Here is a 26,746-nt window from a genome sequence, read left to right as displayed (position 1 = left end):
AATTGCATTTACAAGATGTGGTAAATGAAAGAGCACATTGAGAACAACATTTGCATCGAAGTTGAGACCAGAAGGGTTTGACAACTGGTAACCTAGAACCTCATGCTCCACTTTCTTCCGCTTATCAGAGTCCTTGTTTTCCTTATTCTTCTTTTAAGCAAAATCCATAGAATCCTGTGTAAGATTTCACTTTGGACAGATTACCAATTTTTCATAAATCCATAAGTCCTAAATGAAGAGCATATACAATTCCTAACCAATTGTAGTCTTTGACACACGTTGCATCAGTGCTTTCTTTGCAGTCATCAAATTCAACCTAAAACAAACTGGACATTATTCTAACTCAAAATAATGCTACATATGACGTACCTTTTTTAAACACAATACTTCCAATATTAATAAAAACTGTGTCTACACTTAATCCTTGAGATTTATGGATAGTCACAACACATGCTAAAGAAATTAGAAACTGCTGCAGCTGGTAATACAAGTCCTCTACAAGCAAAAAATATACAATATACCTACCAACCTGCTTTACACATCAATCTGATCAAATTGTATTGCTAAGTGTTGGAGGATGGGTGATTGGTAGGGGTAAGTGTACACCTACCACTAGCAATAAGGCCACTCACATAATATAAGGTCCAGATAAGGTCTCAATACATTAGTCTCCGTCTAAAACCTTGGTAGCTGGCTGCGAGCAGGCAGGCTTAACTCAGGAGACGGGTATGTTAAGCATTTAAAAACACCATTACATTAAATAAGTAAGACACAACACACAATAACATTTCCACACCAATTTATGAAAATAGGCAATATTGTTATCTTTAAAGTGATATCAAAAAGACAGAAATCCAATGAAGGGAACCAGAGATATTAATTTTGAAATATTAACCACTTTACAGTGCATAAAAACATATAGCACCAACCTGGGACATCTGGCTACGCTTGACAAGGGCAAAGCCAAAGTTTAATGCCAACTGCGATGGAGCCTTTTTCAGATACACTGAGAGGGAGGCCCTGGTCAAAATTTTACCTTCGGACTTAAAAACTTTTCAGGAGGATTTTCTCTTGATGTCGCGAGGTCCCCTCTCTCATGCCAATTTCGATGAAACACCATTGGCTTGCTTTTCCATTAGGCCCCAGTCAAATCCTGGAAGTCTGGAGCACCGGAGCATTCAGCGGGATGATCCTGAAATACAGGCCTGACCGCAGTTGAAGGTAGTCACCTTGACGCTCAATACTCGGTAGGTCCACTTATGGAGCTGTTTCCAAAAGTTCTACCACACTTCTCCAAACTTCTGGAACTTCTTCTTGAAGTTCCTCTTGAGGGTTCAAGTTAACCTAGAAGCTCTGAGATGCTCTTTGGAAGTTTGGACTACATTTCCCGCAATGCATCTGGCCAAATCCTTAAAAGCCCACTTGAGGCCCTCCAAATGGGGACTTCTTGAGGGAGGTTGTGCAGGGAAGCTCTGTTAACTTGTTGCTTTCAGAGAAACTCCTTAATCCTTTTTGAAGCACAGAAAAGTCCTCAGGGCTATCGTTCCAAGGGTGCAATGGGAGCAGCCTTCCGGTAACAATCCTATGTGGTGCAGACAAGGGTTTCAGCAGGGCAATCCTTTTTCTTGTAGTTTCAGGCAGCAAATTCTGCAGCTTTACATATTTATTCAATGGTCTGGGGCGAAAAGCAGGGGGGGTCCCCTGTTGAATGAGGTGCCGGGTGCCACCCAAATGCATGACAGCTTCCTCCAAAGTGTGGGAAATTCTTGTACCACAAAGCATTGCACTTTAAAATTCAAGATGGAGATTTTATCTTCTTTGAAGTAAGTGCTGGACAAACTAACCCACTGTGGTAACTCATTTCCATTAATACTCCTCCTTCAGCTCCTGCAAACTCCATTCCTAGGCCTGCCATCTGGCTTGGACTACAGTAAGAGGGGGTGGTAGGCCTGGCATTCCTTACTGTCCTGCTCTCTCTTTGAATCCCAGTTTGATTTACTCAGCCCTCTTTCTGACCCATCCTCTGCAGCTGATAACCTCTGCTCTATGCAGCCACTTATCACCTCATCAAAACAGCCTGGCTAAGCCTGTTAAGGCTGACCAATCAGGGGAGACTACTTGAAGGCTGGAATTTGGCTCACAGAAAAGAATGTTTTATAACTTATTTTCTGAATGAGGTATGATAAATACAACTGTGGCAAGATGGTGGATTTATCGTTGCCAATCTTTTAAGTCTTTGAACTGCATTTTTAGCTCCTCACTAGCAATATATATAATTACATAACATATTCCAAAGGCAGTCTGCAAAGTATGGCTGCCTTTCAAAATTACAGTAGGCACACAGCAGGGCACACTCCAGAGCAGGAAATTAACTGGGTCTCTAAACCCCCATGGCCTATTATATAGTAGGGACGTATAGGTATTTTGAATCTCCCCTGCCCTATTATACACTAGGAACTTACAGGGTCTGTCATTGTCAATTTTAATTATACTCAACAATCATATACCCTTTTCATCAGAGCACTGGCCCTGGGCCTGGTTAGCAGGGCCCAGGGCACAGGCGGAGCCAGTTACCACCAGTATCAGTCAACCTCATTCCTACTTGCAAAGTTGATGAAATTAATTACTTTACCCATAGCGCCCTTTACTAATTCTCAACATTTACATTTCTACACAAAATTATTCTACAATTCTTACAAACACTTACGCATTTCTCTAATCTCGCAGTTCTATAAAGAAACTTTTCCAATTAACCCAGTTTTGCTAATAGTTTTTCATTTAAGAGTACTGACACTCCCTGATGTTCCAATTTGTCTACTGCTGTAAGTTTAAAAATGCCTTCTCTCTCCAATTTTAGTAATTCTACATTAAAACAGGAGCACTCTTTAAGTGTAGGCTTTAGGCTGACCATAGATTTATCTTCTTGAAGAAACTAAACATTTGCTCTGCTGCTGTCTTGCTTGTAGGAAATATTTGAATTTCAAATTTACATTTTCCCTCTTTGATGAGAACTCCTATGCTAAAGTCCTTCAGAATATTTCCATGTCAGATGCTTGACGCATATTCCTAAGTAGTTCCTTGAATTGGAAGTTTAACCAAATTTCCAATACTTCCCAAGGAATTCAGAGTTTCATCATGGAGAAGTGTCTTGTCTTGAACACAGGCTGTCCTGTGATAGAGGAAAGTTGTAGTAGGTTGCCAAACACAATTATGTGCTTTATTCCAAACAGGACATCATACTATGTTTTGAAAATCTGTTGCATTCTCAAGTGTAAAAAGGCAAGCATTATGTTTAGGACCATGCTCTCCTCATCGATGATTAAATGTTTCAATGGCATACTTACGAGGAAGTGTTGGAGCGCTGCTTTAGCCACCTTGGCTTAACGCCGCACTCTGTCACTTCCAAAATGCAGGACTGCACCATATTTACAAGGATAAGGTGCAGCCCTGCGTTTCCCCTTGCGCTGGCACTAATTTTAGCTTGCTAACGCCAGCACAGACACCCTTGACCCATAGTGCACATAAACAGTTTGAAATTGCGTTTTGAAACTTCTATGTGTGCTGCTTAATGCAGCACACATAGAAGTTGCAAAATGCCATTTTTTATTGATTATTTATTTGCAGGAAGGTTCACCTACCTGCACATAAACAATCGATGGCCGTTTGAGGTTTCTATGTGTGCTCCGCAACGCAGCACACATAGAAACAGCAAAAATTAGGAGAAATTAAACATTTCTCCTCGTTGCACTTGTTTAAGACCAGGTTTTCCCTGGTCTTAATTTTGGCACTGCCCAAAGTTTGCGCTGCGCTTGTAAATATGGGGCAGTATCAAAATCAATGAGTGTTGTGGTGGAATGCCCACCAAAACACTCATTGCCTTCCCCTTTCACGCTAAGTATAGTGAGAACGTGGGCCTTATTTACAAGGCGACGTTAAGCCACGTTAAGTGGCTTAACTCCACCTTGTGAATAAGGCGAAGCCCCCATCACCACCTAAACGTAAGAAAAAGTGACAATATGGTAGCGATAGGGGCCTGCAAATATACCACTCAGTTTCATCAGTACCCTTGGGCCTTCAAGACAAGCTGCACCGGATAACTTTTGCTACTTCAGTTTGTTGTCATGTTCTACAGGTAGCAATGGGGTCTATGTTAAGTAATTCCTTTAATATGTGTGAAGCTAATCCAGTTGGTGCTGTTACTACACACAACAAATTTGAGTCTGTAGTCCCATGTACGGACATGGTGAGAACTTCAATTAAAAAGCTTTTCCCAGTGCCAGCTTGACCACTGATGTATAATAGCATTAGATTGAATGATGAGCATTTACATGAATTCTTCTCATGGAGGAATCAATACTTCATTTTCTTTTTTACCCCCATATATAAATTTCTTCCTAATCGTCGTGCAATTGTCTAACTGCTCCAAATCAACACTGTCTTGTCTTGGTTGTTGTATTACAGTCTCCATCTCATTCTTGGCTATGACAGCTTCATTTTCAATATTTGGTTGTCCAAAAGGATCTTGGCTTAAGAGTCTGGAACTTTGGCTGCTTTGTGAACTGTCCTTAGCTATTTTAGCAACTAATGTTGCCTCCTTTTCAATCTCATCATTTAATATCTTTGTGTTTTGGGAAAGACTGAACATTGAATCCTGTCTTTCACTGTGTTGAAAGAATCTTCATAGCAGTCAAAGTGTTAGAGTAACTCGATTCAGTATGCCAAGGGTTGAACATTTATAGAAGCGCCAAATAGAAAAACTCTTTTACCAGCGGTTTGGCAACTAAGTTTTCTGTGGTTTATTAAACTTTGTTTGTATGTCGGCCCAAACAACTGTTGCAACCAACTACTGCATTTTTCCCTTCACCTAAGTTTTCTATTGAATTGTTTCTATATCTATAAGGTTGAAGAAGCTCATAAAGACATACGTTTTCAAGGTGTGGAATCCTTCTTGGATAGAAAGGGCCTCATTACTATGCCACTGTCCTTGCAAGCCCTTTCCAACTGTTGAGACCGGGAAGTTTCCCCTTGCCGTATTAAAATGCAACCACTGCTAACATGGCTGTCGCAGCTACTGCAGAGCACATATTCCTCTTCAGGTCCTTTTCACCATTGTCTCTCAGGATGGCACATGTCCTATACTGTTCCATGAAAGAGAGTACTGAGTCATCACTGTCTGTTCCAAATTTTGGTGCATCTTTATTCCACCACAACATATGAATATGAAGAACACCTCTTGCTTGGTACTTTATACCCCCAAATAAACCTGTTACTTCACCAAGAGAATGCTTTTGTTGTACCAGATAAAAGTATGTCATGAAACCTGTGGTTAAAATATCTATGAACATTAGCAGGATCCATAGAGCAAAGATTTCCTACTGTCTTCACATTGATGTCCTCAGTGTTTCCGTTTGCTTCTCTCAAAACCTCAAGTATGTCATCCCACACATACTCTGCAAAACTGAGTGTCACTAACCAGGTAGGTGTACCCAGGTTTCTCAACATACATTTCAGCTCTCCATGACGAGAATACCAATACTCATTTGTCCCATGTTGGCAAGCCATCAAATTAACCAAATTGTATTCCAACTTCTCATCCTTCTTGTGAGCTTTGCAAATTAATTCCTTTGCAGACAGATTTTGTAGATTAACTCCTGTCTTCAGTATGTGGCTTACAGCATGTGATTGTCCAGACAAGTCACTCTCAAATAATAGATTAATACGTATGGAATACACTGGTGAAATCTAAGGGCCTCTGAATATAATGTAGTTGACCTTTATTCAGCTGCTGGTATTTGTACGGGCGGTTATCATACTGGCCACCTGCTCCAGTGGGAAATTGTTGTGGAAAACAGGGAGCCTCTAAACAATTCTCCCACACACTCATGGGAGCTTTGTTTGCTTGTTTCATTTGAATGAGATCAATAGCTGTAGGACTTGGCCCTTTTTGGCTAAAGTCCCTAAATGTTTTGCTTTCCCCCGAGACCTTTTTTCTAACATGGTGTTGCCAACTATGGTGCTTTGGACACTTTGCCACTGCTAAACAGTGTCAAAGTGTAAGTGTTACCTGTATAAAGTGTAATGGTAATTGATTGTCCATGATTGGTATGTTTGCCTTACTAGTAAAGTGCAAAATGGGTGCCAGTGCTGTAAATGCAACAGCTACTAGTGGGCCTGCAGCACTATGTGTGCCACCCACACAAGTAGCCTTAAAAAGGGAACTCAGCTCTGCAGTACACGGCCTGTGTGCAGTTTGTTAAACTGCCATGTTGTTCTGTCAAGTGCACTAACTTGCCAGACCTTACACTTCCCTTTCTATGTACATCAGACACCCCAATGGTAGGTCTAGGGTACCCCCTGGACAGGGTGCAGTGCATGTGAAAGGTAGGACATGTACTAAGGTGTGTGTCATGTCCTGACAGTGAAATAATCTCCATTTCGTTTTTCACTGTTGAAAGGGAATCTTGCCCATAGGATAGAATGGGAAGGCGGTGTAATATGTTTTCCAGCCTATCTTCACAAAGGCGTAAGATGGAAAGGTGAAGTTTAGTATGGCTGAACTCACAATGTAATAACACTTCTTTTTATGTAGGTGGTTTTTGCATTGTGTGTTTAGAAGCCACTCTTTTAGAAGTGGCTGAGTTTTTGTGCTCTATCATTTCTGTGTGTCTCGGCCTGGCTGTGGATTGACAGTGAGAGGATCTGTGGAATGCCTTGACCCAGTGGAGGAGGTGAGACAGCAGCTGGCTTTCCTGCATCTGGAGTGTAGGGGGAGGAGAAGACTCTGGAGGTGAAGAGGAATGGGCTGCTGCTATAAAACAATTGGCTCATCTCCTGCTTAGTGATTGAGAATCCAGGCCCCCACTAATCAAAGGAAGAAAGGTGTCACTAGCAGGGAATCGACCAGAACTGGTTTAAACCGGGGTCAGTGCCCCCTGAAACACAACAACTTCAAAGCTATTGAGAGATATAACTATGCGAGCTGAAGCCCCTGAACTATGGAGAATGGCGTGATCTAGTGTGAACAAGACTTGAGCTACTTCATGGTCAAGAGGACCTTTGCCAAGGAAGAAACAACTGAATAGAATGTAGGATAGGACTGACCCTTGCTGCATGTTATATGGCTGGCCTGCAGTTTGCTTTTTTAACCAAGGGAAGGCTAAAGGGACTTTGCTGTGTCCCCCTGCTTGTAGGACTTTGCTGTGTGCTGTGTCCTGAAGTAACTTATCCCCAAGGGCCTGAGGTGAGCTGGCTCCCTGTTCGGAAACGCAGAAATATAAAAGTTTCCAGGAGTGTCTCAGCGGCACTGTGTAAACAAGCCTGTTGTGGTCTGCGACCCTCGTAAGAACTGCCCTGTGATCGTAGGGGCCTGGTGTACAAGTGAGTCTCAGTGATGCTGTGAGCTTGTGCGTTGTGCACTGTGAGATCTTCAGGAGGATCGACCTGTGATCGGGAGCCCCTGGAATCAAAGCAAGGATCAGTGACTGTGTGCATGTGCTTTCTGCAGCCTGAACCCCGTTGTGAGGATTGTCCAGTGATCGTGTGCACCGGAATCCAAGTGAGTCTCATCGACGCTGTGTGTGGGTGCATTGTGCACGGGAGACTTTTGTGAGGATTTGCCATGTTATTGTTTGCACCGGAATCCAAGTAAGGCTCATCACTGCTATGTGTGGTTGCTTTGTGCACTGGTAGACTTTCGTGAGGATTTGCCTTGTTATCCTGTGCACTGCAATCCAAGTGAGTCTCAGTGACGCAGTGCGCATGATCTTCGTGCAGCCTGAGACCTGTGTGTGGAGTGCCCAGTGATCGTGCACCCAGAGTAAAGGAAGACTTAGCGACGCTGTGTGTGTGAGCTTTGTGGCAGCGTGAGATCCTCGTAAGTGAAGCGGCCCGGACGGACAGTCCCGGAGGCGCTGAGTTGCCGGCCCGAGCCGCCGTTACCATTTTACAAAGCTGCATTGGAGGCCCAGCAGCTGGAAGAGAAGAGCAGAGTGGATTTGCGCCCTCCAAGTAACGTATGTCGACTCCTCGGGTGGGACGCGGGCTTGGAGGGAGACGCTCTCGGCCTCTCTCGTGTTGGCAGCGAGAGTCTCTGCTTGGCTTGCGTCGCTGCCCGTATTGCCAAGGGAGTGGTGGTACCAGGGCCGGAGTGTGAAGCTGCACTTTGGGATTACATTGTACTGTTGGGGCCAACTGTGAGAGGCTTACTGCAGGTCAGACGGAGAGGTGGAGAGACCACCTGAGGCCCGGTGATTGGGGCCTGAGTGTACTATGTAGTATTTCATTTCTGCAGAACAAAGTACCTGACGGACGTATTACACATTGCATCATTTCTGTATAACGAACTACCTGATTGTCGTATGACGCATTGCCTTGTTTTCGTATAACAATTAGCGTATTGCGCATTGCATTATTCCTGCATAACGAATTACCTGATTAGTGTATACGCATTGCCGTATTTTTGCAGAACAACATATCTGGTGGTTGTATCACGCATTGCATTATTTTACCTTGCAAAGTGCCTGATTCTTGCGTTACTCATTGTAATTTTTTCATTGCACAGTGTCTGATTGCTACATTACACATAACAGTATTTTTACAATGCAAAAGTGCCTGATTCTAGCATTACGAACTGTATGACATGATATTAGGAGTACAGGAAAATGTTTAAAAGTGCTCATTGACATCAACAGAACTTACAAGGGCTGGTTGGCCTAACAACCGGCCGGGAGAAATACTACACAATCTCATATGTTGGTTTTATATTGTGTGGTGTATCATATATCTTTTTACATAAAGCTTATACTTTTTTTATAAAACTTGTGTGGAGTCTATTTGTGGTTTCATCATTGGATTATTGTAAGTGTGATTGCGAATACTTTACACATTTGCTTTGAAAATAAGAGTGGCTGCTCGTGCCAAGCTGCCGAGCGGGTGAGCAGGGCTATCTAAGAAGGTGACCTTCCTTTCCCTAACGTTGGAACGTGTGTCCCTACTGGGCCTAAGGTAACTACCTCAGCAAACCAGGGATCCCGGGTCTAACAATAGCATTGCCAATAACTTCTTTGGAATGCAGTGGATGGATGCTATAGTGTTCATATATTTCTACTGATTTGGATCGATTACACTTCTTCAATCTGTCCATTCAATGATAATATTTCATCCTCCATACAAGTTACATCTCAAACAACATCAGCATTTTATAATATGTAATAAATATTATTTTGTTTCCATTGAAATGTAGTTTTTTCCCCCTTTAGTAAAATCCACTAGCCAGATTTCTTTGTTCTTGGTCGGCACAGCATTTACTAAAATTATAGGTGGTTCATCAATATCTCTTTCTACACCCACAGTTTCAATATTCCATTCAAAATCTAAAGTTAGGCAGACAACTCTTCCTTAATGGCAATTCTGTAGCTCAGTTGGTGGCAGCTTCCCTTTCTTTGTTTCTATCCTAAAATGGTTGTATACATTGTAGGAGAATTGATTCATAAACATTTAATTCTCAGATATCTTGAGCAATTGATACCGATTCTAACTTGTTATGTAGTGCTCTGGCTGGAATTTTGTTATCCTCTAACTTATCATAGAAATACTTTTCCGTGTTGACAAATCAACACGTTTGTGTACAAATAAATACAAATATACAGCAAATATTGCCTCTTATCTCTGTTCTCTTGTTCAGTTTTTGAGAAGAAAACAACATTGCTAGTTTCGATTTTTGTGGCAGGTGGGTCAACAAAAAATACTAACACACTGTTTGGTTTCTCTGAAAAAACTGTGTTAAACTTTGCAATTTCTTGTGCAATGTTATCAATACTAATAACAATGGCATGTTCTTCTACACCTACATTGCCCATTTTCCCTAGACTCCTGTTCAGGACCAAAGAAACTAAACTGAACATCTTCACAAACATTTTCTTACTCTGCTACTTTACCATGCAATAGAGTTTTATTAATTTCTGCTCAACATAAAACAGGAGTTTTTACAAAGTGAAGTCTCCAAACTTAATGTAGCATTTTAGAGTGATAAACAGTTAACATTCTGAAGTGATCAATGGTGCTTGTGCACATAGACACACCAGTGAATGCCCCTGAAAATTATTATGCACCCTCAATTTTCATGGAGCTTATCTTTGCAAAATTGCAATTTTTCATTTGACAATTTCATCGGGACGTAAAAATATTCTTAATGTGTCATCAGATTCTTGCCGAACCCTGCAAATGCTGCTACAGTTCCATTTGTATACAGGGGACTGTCTACCCTGTTTCAACTGCATGCACTAATGTGCTCTTTGGAAGTAGTCCACTGGAATTATACAGTTATGCAAACATGTCAATTTTCACATAATTATACATTTGCCACATATATAATCCATCATCAGCCACATAATTGGCATATTTTAACCAAAAATGTTGGTTCTAGCTCAATTGGTTCAAAAGTTACTAAAAATGTAGCAACACATTTTTCAGCTCAGTGGAAGGCTCTTTGCAAATCTGGAAATGTCACCTTTGTGTGGCATATTGCTATATTTGGGTGTTAAACTGGTACTAATGGGATGCAAACAATGCCCAGACAGTGTTACCAAGTTTAAAAATGATGAAATAATGAAGTAATAATAGCATAAAATGTGCCACATTATGCCACATAATTTGACTTTTCTTCCTGCATAATTTACTCAACCTTCCCGCATAATTTGGCCCTCTCCTGCCGCATAATTCCAGTGGCCCTGGAAGTAGCTTTCTTCATTAAAGAAAGGCTCAGTACTATACATAGGCTTCCATTCTCCTCTGAAAGTTTTTGAATAATGACTTTTATTTACTAGTCTTTTTTTGGCTTCTTCTCTTCATACTCAACACTGTTTTATCCAGTGTTCTCATTCTTTTCAGAATCAAAAATAAATATTTTCCTCTTCAGGGCAAGTGCCTTATCAATTACATCCTTGATATGATGTTTCTGCTTCTCTTCTCCCTTTGTATTGCCTCATAGCACTTCTGAATTCTGACTCTGATTTCCTTAAATTGCTCTATCTTTCTTTATGTTAAACAATTTGCTTTTTTATAAGATGTTTGCTTTCTTAATGTCACTTCCCTGGCAAAACCACATCCCACCCCACATGACGCAACTCCACTGGCTCCCCTAAAGCAGAGATATCAGTTCAAGCTGCTGACCCATGCACACAAGGCCCTACACAACCAAGGACCTGCATACATTAACCACTGCCTGAACTTCCACTAAACGTGTAGAAGACTATGCTTCAGCTCCCTTTCACTGGCATATACTACCTGCTTCCACCGAAGCAGAAGTGGAGGACACTACTTCTCCCACATCACATCAAAGATCTGGAACAGCCTCCCCACGCACCTCTGGAACATCACCTCACTTCCGGATTCCAAATGGCCCTCAAGACCTAGCTGTTCAAATTAGCCTCTGGGAACTGCAAGCGCCTGGATACCCGATTAGCTAATCTTTATAAATCCTGATTGATTGACTTAGTTTATCTGCATTCCTAGCTGATTTCAAACCTTGCTTTTTATTTTCATGGTTTTGCTCCCTGTGCATTTTTCCACAAACTACTTCTTAGTGTTCTTACCAGAAGCTCTTTTCTCATGAACCACATTCTCCGCATTTTCTGCCTTTTCTTTCTATATTGTAAGGAGATGATATCCTTACCTCTGTTTTTTCTTGTGTGTGATTTTTTTTTAGCATTATAACTCTCTGTTTTTTGAGTAAAAGCAGATGTCCGGAAAGAAAAAAACAAATGAATACATTCGACTTTTCATTAGATACTAATATGTTACTAAATTTAAGGTTTTAAGAACCTACATTAACAGTTATGTCACTATGTCACACCCACTGTTACTTTTCTTGTCTAAAGCAGTGTGTCCCTGGGTGTCTCAACATATGCATCAGTGTGTGCCTGGGTGTGTACGTCTCCGCATATCTGTTTGCCTGGGTGTCTTATTGTATGGGTCAGTGTGTGACTGGGTGTGTTGGTGTATGGATCAGTGTGTGCCTGGGTGTGTCAGTGTATGCATTAGTGGGTGTGTATCCATACCAATATATGCATCAGTGTGTACCAGAGTGTATTAGTGTGTCCATAGGTTTGTTCCTGGCTGTGTCATTGAATGCTCATTATGTGTCTGGGTGTGTGACTGTGTACATTAGTGTCTGCCTGGGTGTGTCAGTATATTCATAAGTGCCTTCATATATCTGTTACTGTGTGCATCAGCGTGTCCCTGGATGTTTTAGTGTACACATATGTATGTGGTTCAGTGTGTTAGTGTATGCATCAGTGTGTGCCTAGGTGGCTACTGTGTACTTTAGAGTGTGTCTGGGTGTGTGACTGTATTCATCAGTGTATGTCTACCTTGCACTACATTAGAGGTGTCTTATTTGTGGAAAAAAGGAAGTTTAAGACTTTGCAAGGAGTTTTAAATGCCTACTCAACTTAGTAAAAGTGCACGCACAAGCTATCCAGTAGCATTTCCAACACATGTTTAAAGGGCAACTTGTCTGCATACATGACTTGAGTATATTCCTAAATAAGTGTATCAGACCCTCTCTAGATGTGTCACTGAATGTATAAGTAACTATGTAAGTGTGTCAGTGGCCGCCTACTATCTCTATAAATATGTATATGTTACTTAATGGCTCTATTACTGAGTGTTGGGGTATATACAAGTGTGTAAGTGGCTCTGTTACTGATGGATACATAAGTGCTGCATGGGCATGTGGCTGAATGTGTAAGTGCTTCTCTCTCTCACTGGGTGGGTGAGTGCCTCTGTGCTTTTGTAAATATGCATGTCAGTTGCGGTATGGCGGGATACTGGATATTTAACTCAGCATTTGGGTTTGGAAGTGCGCAGGTGATTCACTAAAACTTCAAAGTGCATGTCTTACCTTCTAAACACATACCAACTGCCCTATGGCCTACCTTCAGACTACCTTGTGGGTGACTTATATCTAGTAGAACAGGAGTTTGAAGCATAGCACGTTTTTTTAAAATATGAACTATAGTTGGTAGTAAGAGTACACACACAGGCTCTGTATTAGCGGTCAAAACACATGTTTTGAGGCTTTCTAGTCTTGATGAGTGACTAGCATCAACACTTCTTCAGTACATATCTAAATAAGTCTATCTGCCCCTCTCTGGCTGTGTTACTGGATATATAACTAACAAACTCGCTATATGACTAGCTGTCTTAGTATCTCTATGGCTCTCTTTTTTGCATGTAACTGCCTGTATATATTACTTATTTGTATATAACTGTGTGTGCAAGTAGCTCTGCTACTGCTGGATACATAAGTGATATATGGGTGTGTGACTAAATGTGTAAGTGTGCCTCTCTCTGACTGGGTAGGTGAGAAGCTCTATGCTTTTGTAAATATGTATGTGACTTACAGTATGAGTGGGAGACTGGATGTTTAACTGGGCATATGGGTCTGGCAGTGCACATGTGACTCACTGAAACTTCAAAGTATATCTTACTTTCTAAGCACATAGCACCCTGCCCTACGGCCCACCTACAGCCTACCTTAGGGGTGAGTTATATGTAGTAGGTGGAAAGTTTAAGGCTTGGCAAGGAGTGTTAAATGCAACTCAACCTGGCAGTAAAACTGCACACACCGGCTCTGCAGTAGCTGACTCAATGCATGTTTCAAGGACTACTTGTCTGGATAGGTGACTAGAATTATAAGTACTTGAGTACATATCTAAATTGGAATATCAGTTCTTCTAGGCGTGTGTCACTGGATGTCTAAGTAACTATCTCACTGTATGACTTGCTGTTTTAGTATCTCTATGTGTCTCTATGTGTGTATGTAACTGCCTGTATACATTACTTATTGGCTCTATTGCAGACAGTTAAAGTATATAACTGTGTGTATATAACTGTCTGTTACTGCTGGATACATAAGTGATGTATGGGGGTGTGACTGAATATATAAGTGCTTGTGTCTCAGTCTGACTGCAATCAAATTTCTTTTTTTTACAATAGGTCCTGTCCTCCATTTTAACTGCATTTCATTTTGAAAACTGTCTCATTCTGCTCCAGCCTTCTCCTGTGTGCTACTACTCATTGCCTTCAAAATGGTTAGATATTGGGTCATAGCTTTGTGTTTTGGGCCAGAGAATGTGCTAGAAAGAGTGGCAATGACATGGACTTGGGTTTGCCTACTGTGGACATTACTTGGGTTTTCCGGAGAGGGTTAAAGTGGTATCAATTGCTGCCTTTGGTTGAAAGCATTGTGGCTTGCCAACATCCAGACCTCATGATTGTTCACTGTAGTCGCAATTATCTAGGCACACTTACCGGGGTAGGTCTGGAAATTGTAATGAAGAATAGCTTTGGTTAATTAATTGATCTTTTCCCTTGCTCTGTCTTGGTTTTCTCCAAAATTTCCATTTCTGCCTTTGGCAAATTTTGGAGAACACCAAGACAGTGCGAGGTAAAAGAATAGACAGACAACGCCGGGAAACATGTGAATAAAACTGTTTATGCATTCCTCAGAGACCATACCATGGCCTCCATCTACTACAACAATTTGTGCTTTTACATGGACGGTATATATAGAAGTGATGGAGTTCATTTCACAGACACAGGCAACAGGGTGTTCCTTAACAAAATGAAAGATTCCATCCTGTTTTATGTGTAGTTATAACCTACACACAATAAATAGTCTCTGAATGGGTCTGCAACTAGGTGTATGAATGTCTTAGTAGGTCCATGAGTGGGTATGTCAGTGTCTCTGTAGGTATGTGAGTGGGTGTCAGTGTGGGTCTGTGAGTGGGTATGTGAGTTTGTGAGTGGGCCTGTGAATAGTTGTGTGTGTCTAAGTGGGTCTGTGAGTGGGTGCATACATGTCTGAGTGGGGTTGCGAGTGGGTGTGTGACTGTGTAAGTGGGTCTGTGAGTGGGTGCATGGGTGCCTGAGTGACTCTGTAAGTGAGTGGATGAGTGTGTGAGTGGGTGTGTGAGTGAGTGTGTCAGTGTCTGAGTTGGTCCGTGACTGCGCGAGTGTCTGAGTGGATCTATCAGTGGGTGTAAAAGTGTTACTGTGGATCAGTGAGTGGGTGCGTAAGAGTCTGAGTGGGACTGTGATTGGGCATGTGAGTTTCTGAGTTTGTCTGTAAGTGTATGGGTGGGACTGTGACTGGGTGTGTGAGTTCTGAGTGTTTCTTTGAGTGGGTGCATGAGTTTATGAGCAACTCTATGAGTAGGTGTGTGAGTCTACTAGTGGATCTGTTACTGGGTGTGAAAGTAGTTTTGCAAATGGGTAGATGAGTGCCTGTGTCGGTATGTGAGTGGGTGGATGAGTGTCTGGGTGGATCTGTGAGTGGGAGCATGAGTGTCTGAGTGGATCTGTAAGTAGGTGCATGAGTGTCTGAATGGGTATGTGAAGGGTGTGTGAGTCTATGAGTGAGTCCCAGAGTGTGTGTGTGACTGTGTAAGCAGGTCTCTGAGTGTCCGTAACTCTCTAAGTAGTTCTATGGGTAGTTATAGTTAGATTAGAGAAATGCATTTTTTTTGTTGCTAATAACATTGGCACAGTACTATAAATCTCCACAAAACTTTCCAAAAAAGTGCTCTTTTTATGCCTGGTTTGGCCATGAAAAGTTTCAGAGTGAACCATCAAGCAGGGGCCAAGAATTAAGGGGGGGGCCAAAACGCAAAATCCCAATGAATTTTTCATAGACTTCTTTAGGCAGGTCTACAGCAAAATCTGCTGAACAGAATTGCTCCAAATTTGGCAGGAAGCTAGATCATGGTCCCCAGAGTGTGCTTTTCATGATTTGGTGTAAATTCATTCAGTCATTTTTTTCCTTAAGAAGTGCAGGAGAGACAGGTGTGCCATCTCCTTCCCTCAAGCCAACTCGTTTTTCCCAGTTTGTATGCAAAGCAACTGTTACATTTCTCAGATTGTTAGCATTATTGTTACTTTTTTTGCTATCATTATCTTTAAAAAATTCCAGAGAAAGCTACACTGATGCACAACTCCAGTGACATAGCCAGTATGGCATGGGCGCTCGTGCATGGAAGAAAATGGGCCCCTTGACCGCTGTTTGAATGTTTTAATACAAAAGAATATCCACTTTCAGTGGCCCCTCACACCTCTAGGCTCTGGTGTCAATGCACCTGTTGCTTTATCTTTTCATATTTGATCTTCTAAAGGATTGTATCTGGCGCATTCTTTCCCAGGAATTTTGTAGCCCACCCAGCTCCACCCCTCATGCAGTATGAGTGCCAGGAAATAGCTGAATTACAAAAGGTGTAACTCACAATCGGTTTATAAACCCATTCAGCATCATTAATGCTAATAAATAAACACATGAGCACATCCCTGATTGGCCTAAACTGGAACCCAAGGCAACTATTGCATGCGAGGTCATTTTTTTGTGCACATAGCCTACGTTGTAGTGCACAGAGACCTTACACTTCCCCACACAGAGCAAAAAAATTAGGGGGTACATTGCTCCTGAGTACTGTTCATACTAACACTTATTGCAGAGATGTGTATTAACATAAGCAATGACATTCTTATTTTTGGTTACTCGTTATGGAACTTTTTTTTAGTAGCCCGTATGGTTAAATCCAAATCCAAAAATATGCAGGCATTTCGAAAGGGAATCTCTTATGTGCACCTGTCCGTCAACCTCTTTTGCAGAACATATGCATGTGTAGAGAGGATCATTCATTAAAAATGCTTTTGAATAACCAGTACTTTCCTTCTTTGTGGACTTTGCAATGTCCCTTTGGCCTCCCACGTGCCTTATCCCATCCTGAATTTCCACAGTCATCACAAATTAAATATCATTGGGTAAATGTCAGCTGACTCTGATCTTTGATTCAGAAGTTGCCATTTACGACCATATTTTCCACGCTTTTGTGACCAAAATTGAGCACATTGTGTAACGAAACAAGCCAGAGGAGACATCAATCCTTTTCTCCAGTGGTATGCAATGTCTTCAGCGGGCTAACCATGCATAATCGGGTAATGTCCCTTTTACTGACTTTTGCAGGAAGGGTTTGGTTGAGGGATCCTGCAGTAATCCCCCTTTCACAGTGGGCCAGGGTATGAACACTAATTGGTTAAGTAGACAAGATCAGTCTGATGCCCTGCAGTCATTAGAGGATCTATGGCATTGTGAAGGAAACCCTCTGCAGAAAAATACAGCAGAAATAATTTGCCAACAATAATCTTAACATGAATATTAATACTGAGATTCATAAAGTTAAACTACTTGAATTAGTTTATTTTCAATGAAAATAAACGTCATTTATCTTCTCCCAGATGTAACAATATATACCTTTACTCTTGTGCTGTTACTCTTCCCCTAAAATTAATCGTAACCAGAAACCTAAACCTACCTGTAACCCGAAACACAAACCTTAAATCCTAGCCTTACATCATAATCTGAAACGTAAATCTATGCCTAACATGAGTATTAATCTAAATCTAACCCTACACCTAACCATAACGTGAAACGTATTCCTACACCTGATTCGAACCAGAACCTGAAACCTAACCTTACACCTAGACCGAATAATAGTCGAAAACCTAACCTTACACCTAACCCTCAACATAGTCCTATATTGAACCTTAATTCTAACTGTTGCCCTAATCCTATACTATCCCAAAAAAAACAACATCTTTCGCCTCATGTCTTCTTTAAAATAATCTATAAATAAATCTTTTAATGTGTTTTTTTTCTTCATAGGAGAGATCGAAAATGTTATCCTTTCTAGTGACTCTTCTGTATAGTTGTTTCTTTATTACAACTTCTGTCTGTAGTGGTTTCTTTGGAGAAGCATTTTTCTGTAGCAGTTTCTTTACAGAGGTGTTTCTCTGTTCAGGTTTCACTTTAGTCCTGTATTCCTGTCATCACCAACTTCTGTCTTTGATTTCCCTTGCTGGGGTATTTATCAAAGTTAAAGTGGTGTTATATTCAAAACCAGAGATGGAGATCAGAGAGGGATGTATGACGTTACAACGCACACTTTTACAACGCATACCTTTACAACCCCCTTTTCTGAATAATTTTGTCCACCATAAGCGTGGAAGGGTATACTCAGATGTGAGTCCCTTGCTCATTGCACCATCAGGATTCAAGCAAGCCGGGCCGACGACGGCTGAAATGGCAGAAACCGGTCCCCGATAGCTTGTTTCCTTCCCAGTATAAGAATTGGCTTGGTAGTTTGGTTTGCCCTGTTCCGATCATGCACTGGGACAGGAACAGACTAATTTGCATGTAGCCAGGTTCTGAGCTGGGATGGTGCAGTGAGCTAAAAAACGGTGATGGATCAAGCCCTGATCTTTGGACTGGGTAAGAGTGGTCTGCCTAATTCAGACACTCTGTTCATCACCACCCCCTTTTCTGAATCATTACCTTTACAACGCAACATCTATTACAACGCATTCCATTACAACGCATGCCATTACAACACATTTTTAAAAACTACCTTTACAACGCATTCCATTGCAACGCATACTACCTTCACAACGCATACCATTACATTGCATGTATGGTAAGTATTGGATAGTGTAGGGGTAAAAATGACTATTCTAACTCCAGGGGGGTGCAACAGTAGGGTAAGTGTTGGATAGTGTAGGGGTAAAAATTACTAGTCTAACTCCAGGGGGTGCAACAGTAGGGTAAGTGTTGGATAGTGTAGGGGTAAAAATTACTGTTCTAACTCCAGGGGGTGCAACAGTAAGGTAAGTGTTGGATAGTGTAAGGGTACAATGCGTTGTAATGGTATGCATTGTAATGGTATGCGTTGTAATGAGTGCGCTGTAATGACATGCGTTGTAGTGGTATGCGTTGTAGTGTCATGCGTTGTAATGGTTGCGTTGTAGTGGATCTTGCGTTGTAAAAGTTTAGTTGAAATGGTAGTGCGTTGTAAATGTTGCGTTGTAAATGTTGTTTCCCTCAGAGAGAGAGAGAGAGAGAGAGAGAGAGAGAGAGAGAGAGAGAGAAATATAGAGAGAGAGACTTCGGTGAAGAAACATCATGGGATGCCATACAAATTAAAATATGCAGTAAATAGCCAAGTGCAGATGAGCACAAACTAACTTTTAGAGGTAAATAAGCGCCTTTCTCATAATATCTAAATAACACTTTCTTCCAAAATGATCTGCTGCATGATAATAAGATATTAATGGTCGAGAGAAGAGGACACAATCTTCTTTCTGGCGATAACAATTGAGGAAATCACTCACACGTGAATCTATAAAGAATGCATATAAGAGACGATTCGTAACCCAAAGAGAAAAAAAGTATTTCCTGTCTACAGCTACCATATTGCACCCTAATCTTGACGAGCTGCACTCCTTGCCGTTCCAGCAACGAGACCCGTGTGCTGCTACGTCAGTTCCTGTTAATCCCGATCAATGGTGCCCCTATTCCTTGGCAGGACCCACGCATGTAGCTTAGTGTTGTTATGTGTCCTATGCTTGACCTGCAGCATCATTTCCTTATCCAACCTTGCTTACCATGAGAAATCCCAATGTACCACGAGCAGGCAGAGCTGATCTAATTTGTAAATTAACAACCAAACACAACATCCTTATTTTGTAAACATTTATTGATTTATTGATTTTCGGTTATATCAAATTTAAACCATACCCACAGAGGCACAGGGGCGCTGTACCGCATTCAATTAAGTATACAAATACAGTCATGTTTGCATGCAAACAAGACAGCCGTGTCCAATTAGTATTCTAAATGATTACAATAAATGTTCCTCCAGAGGAATTCGTTCATGCAAGGTTATGAACTAAAAAGAAAGAACGACAAGAGACTAAACCGTATTTGTTCAGGGGAATATATTTTAGTTTTTTTTGCTACTTGGCATTAAAATGTATTCGGCTTGGGAACTGTTCGCGAAATCATATGTGAAACTGCTGTTCCAAACGCGCATATCAGCCAAATAAAGTCTGACAATGACTCCTCTGGTTCCTGAATTTATGTTTTTTTTGTAAAGTTGTTTTGTAGCCCTGCACTGCTTCCTCCTCATTGCAATTCTATAGAACTACAGCCAGATATGCAACAATACGGTGAAACAAAAGCTTTATTTATGAAGTTTCATCCCTGATCGCTGCCGTTGAAGAATACTAACGATAAAGAAAGGCCACAAACCTTCCTGCGCTGCTTATGAGTCGAGTGTAACGTTTTTAAACCTCGATGAAATAAATTTTTGAGGCCAGTTATCAATTAACTTTGCGGTTCACTAGGGTTGCAGTCGAGGCCATCATAGTTACCCAAGCAATCCCTTGGCTTTAGAGACTCTGGGCAGATGTACGACGTTATTTTGCATGTACAAATGGGTTTGCGATCCGTTTGCGCATGCAAAATGTTAAAGGGCAGGCATGGCTTTGGAGCCGAACATGGCAGACGCGTCTTCGTAGAGCTCGACAGTTCGCTCCCTTCCAGGGCCAGAATCCTACATAATCATTCACCCCAGCTGCTGTTCCAGAGGGTCACGCACCGGGGGTGCACACAGCGACTGTTGACGGAATCCGGTGGTGGCGGAGGGCCAAGTAGCCTTTCCCTGTGCCTGACTGGCGGCGGCCGCGCCTGGGAGGAAGAGCGGCAGGGGCAGCGCCTAGGCTGCGGAACATTGACATCATCGAGGGGATGACCGCGGCGGCTGTGATCCGGGGAGGCATCTGGTGCACACAGACTGGTGGCGGCTGTGTGCGCAGACGGAGCAGACAGACACCGTCGTCGATGCAATGACATTGCAGTGTCTCTCCCCCACTCCTTGCACATCGGGCCTGGGAGGACGAGGCTCGGGGTCTGGCGGGGCTCCCATGAGGCCTGCAGCCCCGCCAGACCCTGGCCTGGATATCACCAGGGCTGTCGACCCGCCCCCCTGGATCTGAGGAGTCTGCCATTGGAGTTGAGCCCTGGTGAGTGTGCGCTGGGTGACAAGGCTCTGGGACGGTGGCCATCTTGTCAGGCCTCAGTGCAGTTTTCCGGGAGGACCGCCCTAATGCAGAGGGATGGTGTCACCTGAGGCCCTGGGTCTTGCCGGTGTCTGGCCTGACCTATCATCAGTGTCTATTGTGCGGCACTCCGTTGCTGCCTCCCACACCAGCTTCCAGAGAGAGATATTGCAGGAGGACGTGCGCCTTCCCAACTGGCGACACAGGTGGGAAGCCAGACTGTGGTCCGTGGTCGGCCCTCTTCCCGAGTGGGGCCGCTCTGCGACATGCTGGTGGGCCCCTCCTGACGCACCAGAGACATCTGAGGGCCGTATGCATACATCCACCAGGGCCTAGGTGTGTGACTATTGGAATCACCCATGCGATACCCTCCGTCCGGATCCGGTGTGCTGCGACGCCCACCCCAGACAACTGCACACCTTTCTCCTGCTGATTTCTTTTTCATTCCTGCCTGCAGTGGGGCAAATCTGTTGCGGACCTTCTAGGTTGGATCCTCCAGCCGCCATGGGCAAAGACAAACATGGTGCAGCGGCTCCTAAACAGCACACCGTGGACCATTACACCACTACCATCCCCGCTGGGAAGGAGGCTCCGGAGGGCCTATCTTCAGATATGGCGACGCTGCTGGAGGCAAAAAAAACAGTCGCTAACTGGCCTCGAGGCCCAGATCGGGCCGTGGGGTCAGAGGTGTCATTCCTCCGGCAGGATCTCCGGAAGGCAGTCAACAGTATCAATGAAGCGGAGACAAGGGTCTCCACTGTAAAGGACACTGTATCCACCCTCCAGAAGAAGGTGGACGAGCTGGCCATGGTCTCCCAGGAGCTGGCCGCGCAGGTCGAAGATGAGGAAGGGCAGGCCTGCCCCAACAATATCCGCCTGGTAGATTTCCCGGAGGGCTGTGAGGGGATATGGATGGACGCATTCCATTCGGGCTGGATCAAGGCTTTGCTGCCCTGGAGGACATGGCTTCCTGCTTTGTGATTAAGAGAGCCCACCGTGCTCTGACCAAGAAATCACCACCAGGGGAGCGTCTGAGGCCCATGATCGCCCGGCTACTCAATTATGCCAAGCGGGATGCCATCCTCTGCTTTGCCCGGCTCCACAAAGATAAAATGACTTTCGAGTCCCATCCTATCATGGTCTTCCCGGACTTCACCCGGTTGGTCCAGCAGCAGCAACAGTGCGACGACTACGAGAACTGAACTTATCCTACGCGCTACTATTCCCCGCCCGCATGAAGGTGATCTACAATTCCAAGACATTCTTTTATGATACCCCTGAGGAGGTGTTCGTGTAGACAGACGAGAGGCACAACCTCAAGCCACACTCACCACTCCATTTAGACTCAGACTCTTCCCAGGGCTTACACAGGAGCGTCCGACAGGACAGAGATGCAGCTATTAGGTGTAACAGGTCTTGCTCCAATTGGCGTGCTCAGAGTCAGACAGGTACCGAGGACTGAGGTAGACCTGGGTGTCTAAGGCTTATTTTATCCTGTTCAACTTCACTGGATGGGCAAGTCGCTAGCGGGGGCCAAATTTTGGGATGCTTTAGATCCTGGGGGCTGGGGTATCTATTATTTGCCCCGGCAGCTATTGAACTTAGCATGCGCTGAACATTTTGAGTTATGTTGGGTGATGTTGGGAGGGGGGAGCCATTGGGGGAACCGCTAAGGTCATCATGTTTGGGGGCCTGGGACGAGAATCCACCACGGCAGATACTCCTTGTTTTGGGAAGTATGGGGGTGGGGGAGGGGGGCTCTGGGGCAGTTGCTTGTTGTTTGTTTTATGTTTTACGCACCATGCACGTACCTCTATGCTTCATCATTCCCACATCGTTCTTCAAACTACACTTTGAGGACTAGATGTGGCCCACACGGCAGGTGATTCTCCGTTGGGGGAACTCAACATTCTTACCTGGAATGTGCGGGGTTTACTGCACAAGGTAAATCAGGGACGGTGCTTTATTTGGCAAAGTAATATTCGGCCAACATCCTACTATTACAGGAGATGCATCTTCTGGGTAATAAAGCCCCATGCCTCTCCCGATATGGGTTTGCCACAGTGTACCACTCTGGCTTTACGAGGTGGGCGCATGGTACAGCAGTGCTTATTCACCGCAGAGTTCCACCTCAGATTACACAACACTGATCGGACCCTGGTGGCCACTTTACGGTAATTTCTAGTATCAGAGCCCGGGAACAGATCACAATAGGAAGCGTCTACGCCCCTCCACCGACTTTCATCGACAAAATGACATAGCTATGGGGTGATCTCCCAGGAGGCCTGACGATTCTGGGTGGAGATTGGAATGACATTATGGGTCCCTCAGACAGGCGGCGGGCTATACCATTAGATGTTCCCCCTCCGAGATCCACCTGAACATATTGTCACACACATTAGGCTGGGAAGACTAGTGGCGGGCCTTTCATCCCTCCGAAGCCGGGTTTACATATGCATCGTCTATTCATCCCTCCCTTTCACGCCTGGAATATCTGTTACTCCCTCACAGTTATATACACAGGGTGACACATACCTCCATCCTGCCCTGGGGTCTTTCCGATCATTCACCGGTTCAACCCAAGCTACACCTGCCGGCCCATCGTACCCCCTATCGGTGGTGCATGTCTCCCTGGCTGCTCAGAGGTGCAAAGTATCAGGAAATGCTACACCGGGCAATTGCCGATTATTTTAGTTTTAATGTTGGAACTTCCCCGTCCCCGGTCAGCCTAGGGGAGGCTTTTAAGCCCACGATTCAAGAGGCTGATATAAGTTATCGTACGGGGAAAAACTGAGCCGCCTAGCACAGATACAGGAGTTGGAAGACAAACTGGTCAATTTGCAATCCCTAATGTTGGAGAGGTCTGACGCCGGCACCCGCCGATATCTACTGCATGTTCAGCAGCAGCTACACCAGATGCTCACCAATAGCGCTGGAGAGGTCTGGTTGGCGACCCAATTCAGGATCTATCAATGGGGTGACAAATTCAGCCAGATGCTCCATAGGCTATGCCAGGCCAGGACGTCCCAGATGCATTTTCCCTTTTGAGGTCCCCAGATGGCGACATGTGTGCCTCCCCCGAGGCAGTGGTTCAGGCCTTTGCCAAATTCTACGAGGCACTGTGCAAAGAACGCAAGGTAATAGCTGAACCTCTCATAGATTACTTTTGATCAGATATCCCTCTTTGATGCCTCTTGGACGAACAACGCGATGCCCTAGATAAGCCTATCTCCCTGGACGAGCTGCAGACAGCGGTATCCAATACACACCTGGGACGTGCACCCGGCCCAAATGGGTTCCCGTGCAATTTCATGCACCCCCATATGGGGACTCTCGGCCATCTACTCAAGGCGCTACACCATACCTTTGAGCAGTGTATTCTGCCAACGGATTGGCGACACGCTGAAATTCTAGTCTTCCTCAAGCCGGGCCACCCTTCAGAAGATCCGGGTTTATATTGACCCATATCCCCGTTAAATTTTGAGCCTAAATTGCTAGGGAAGGTCCTGGCCGACTGCCTCCACACGTGTGTCCAGAACCTGGTTCATTCAGATAAGTCTGGTTTTATGCCACAACGCTCCACCAGACACAACATTAGACGTGCCCAAACCGCTGTGGCGGAAGCCCAACATCTGAGGTGCCCACAGTTGTCTTGTTGGCAGACATTGATAAGGCGTTTGATTAGTTGAGCTGGACCTACCTTTTTAACCTCTTAGAGGCTGTCAATCTGGGACCCCGTTTCCGAGCCTACGTCAAACTGTTATATACAAACCTCACCGCCTTGGTCCACGTGGCTGGTTATTCCTCTGCTCCCTTCCCCATTTGCAGGGGAACAAGACAGGGGTGCCCCCTTTCCCCACTTTTACTTGCTTTAGCTAACGAGCCATTGGCAGCATGGGTGTGCCTGGATTCTGTCTTCCGAGGGCAGGACTGGTCGCCGGAGTGCTCGGATAGCATTGCGCTATATGATGACACTTTATTCTTCATATCAGATCCTTGGGCCTCCGTGCCGCAGGTGCTCGAGATCCTGCGAATATTTGGGAGACATCCGGACTATGCGCTAACCAGTCCAAATCCATCCTGTTCTCCATATGCGGCGAGCAGAGGAGTCAAGCTTCGGCCTTTCAGCTGATCGTCATGGATGAGGGTTTTAAGTACCTTGGGCTATATATCACACGGTGTCCCAAGGACGCTTGATCGCGCAATATAGCTCCGCTGCTCCCTGCGGTGCGCGATGAGACAATGGCGTGATCCCACCTCCCCCTTTCGCTATATGGCTGGTCCGCCATTTTCAAAATAGTGTAACTGCCACGCTTACTTTACTGCTTTTGGCCGCCATAAGTGTGGCAGGGTATGCTCAGACCTGAGTCCCTTGCTCACTTTGCCACTGGATTCAAGCAAGCCGGGCTGAAGACGGCTGGAATGCCAGAAACCGGTCCTCGGAAGCTTGTTACCGGTCCAGGGAAGGCATGGCTTGGCAGTTCGGGCTGGACTGTTCCCATGAAGCACAGTGTCAGACTGATTTGCATATAGCCATGTCTGAACTGAGGTGGCAGAGTGGGCTAAAGAACGGTGATGGATTAAACCCAGGTCTTTTGACTGGGTGTGAGTGTTTGATTGGTTCAGATGCTCCATCCTTTACCACCCCCTTTTGTACCGCTTTTGACCACCATAAGTGTGGCAGGATATGCAGACGTGAGTCCCTTGCTCACTTTGCCACTGGATTCAAGCAAGCCGGGCTGAAGATGGCTGGAATGCCAGAAACCGGTCCTCGGAAGCTTGTTTCCAGTCCAGGGAAGGCATGGCTTGGCAGTTCGAGCTGTACTGTTCCCATGAGGCACAGGGTCAGACTGATTTGCATATAGCCATGTCTGAACTGGGGTGGCAGAGTGGGCTAAAGAACGGTGATGGATTAAACCCAGATCTTTTGACTGGGTGTGACTGTTTGATTGGTTCAGATGCTCCGTCCATTACCACCCCCTTTTGAACCTCTTTTGGCCGCCATAAGTGTGGCAGGGTATGCTCAGACCTGAGTCCCTTGCTCACTTTGCCACAGGATTCAAGCAAGCCAGGCTGAAGACGGCTGGAATGCCAGAAACCGGTCCTCGGAAGCTTGTTTCCGGTCCAGGGAAGGCATGGCTTGGCAGTTCGGGCTGGACTGTTCCCATGAAGCACAGGGTCAGACTGATTTGCATATAGCCATGTCTGAACTGGGGTGGCAGAGTGGGCTAAAGAACGGTGATGGATTAAACCCAGATCTTTTGACTGGGTGTGAGTGTTTGATTGGTTCAGATGCTCTGTCCATTACCACCCCCTTTTGTAACGCTTACTTTATAGGCTGCAGAATTATCCATATCCTGTTCCCCGTCGTGGTTTCTCCAAATAAATACGCTCCTGAACAGGCTCCTCTGGGGGGGGGGGGTGCGGTCCGGGTGGCTCTTGCGATGTGTATGCAGTCTGCGGCGGGATTGTGGCAGCTGACGTTCGGGCGTATTACTGGCCTTCCCAACTCCTGGTGATCAATGAATGGTGGTATAGCTCTGGAAAGGCTCTTCATGGCGGATACCCCGCTGCTCCTCGTTCTGTACAGCAGCTCGTCCTTGGAGGCGCTTCTCCCGGCCTGCCAGATGGTAATCCAGATATGGAGGCGGGTGGCCAGGTCTATGGGTGGTGCGGTATGCTGACGTGCAACTCCCCTCTGGCAGGGATCACACCTTCGGCCAGTCTCGACCTTGGTTGGATTTCGTAGATGGGACCATATAGGGATATCTACACTCGGAGACATAATGCAGGGGCC

Source organism: Lissotriton vulgaris, chromosome 6 (assembly GCF_964263255.1).
Source record: "Lissotriton vulgaris chromosome 6, aLisVul1.2, whole genome shotgun sequence".
In the NCBI taxonomy this organism is placed as follows: domain Eukaryota; kingdom Metazoa; phylum Chordata; class Amphibia; order Caudata; family Salamandridae; genus Lissotriton; species Lissotriton vulgaris.
This window is presented reverse-complemented; position numbering follows the sequence as displayed.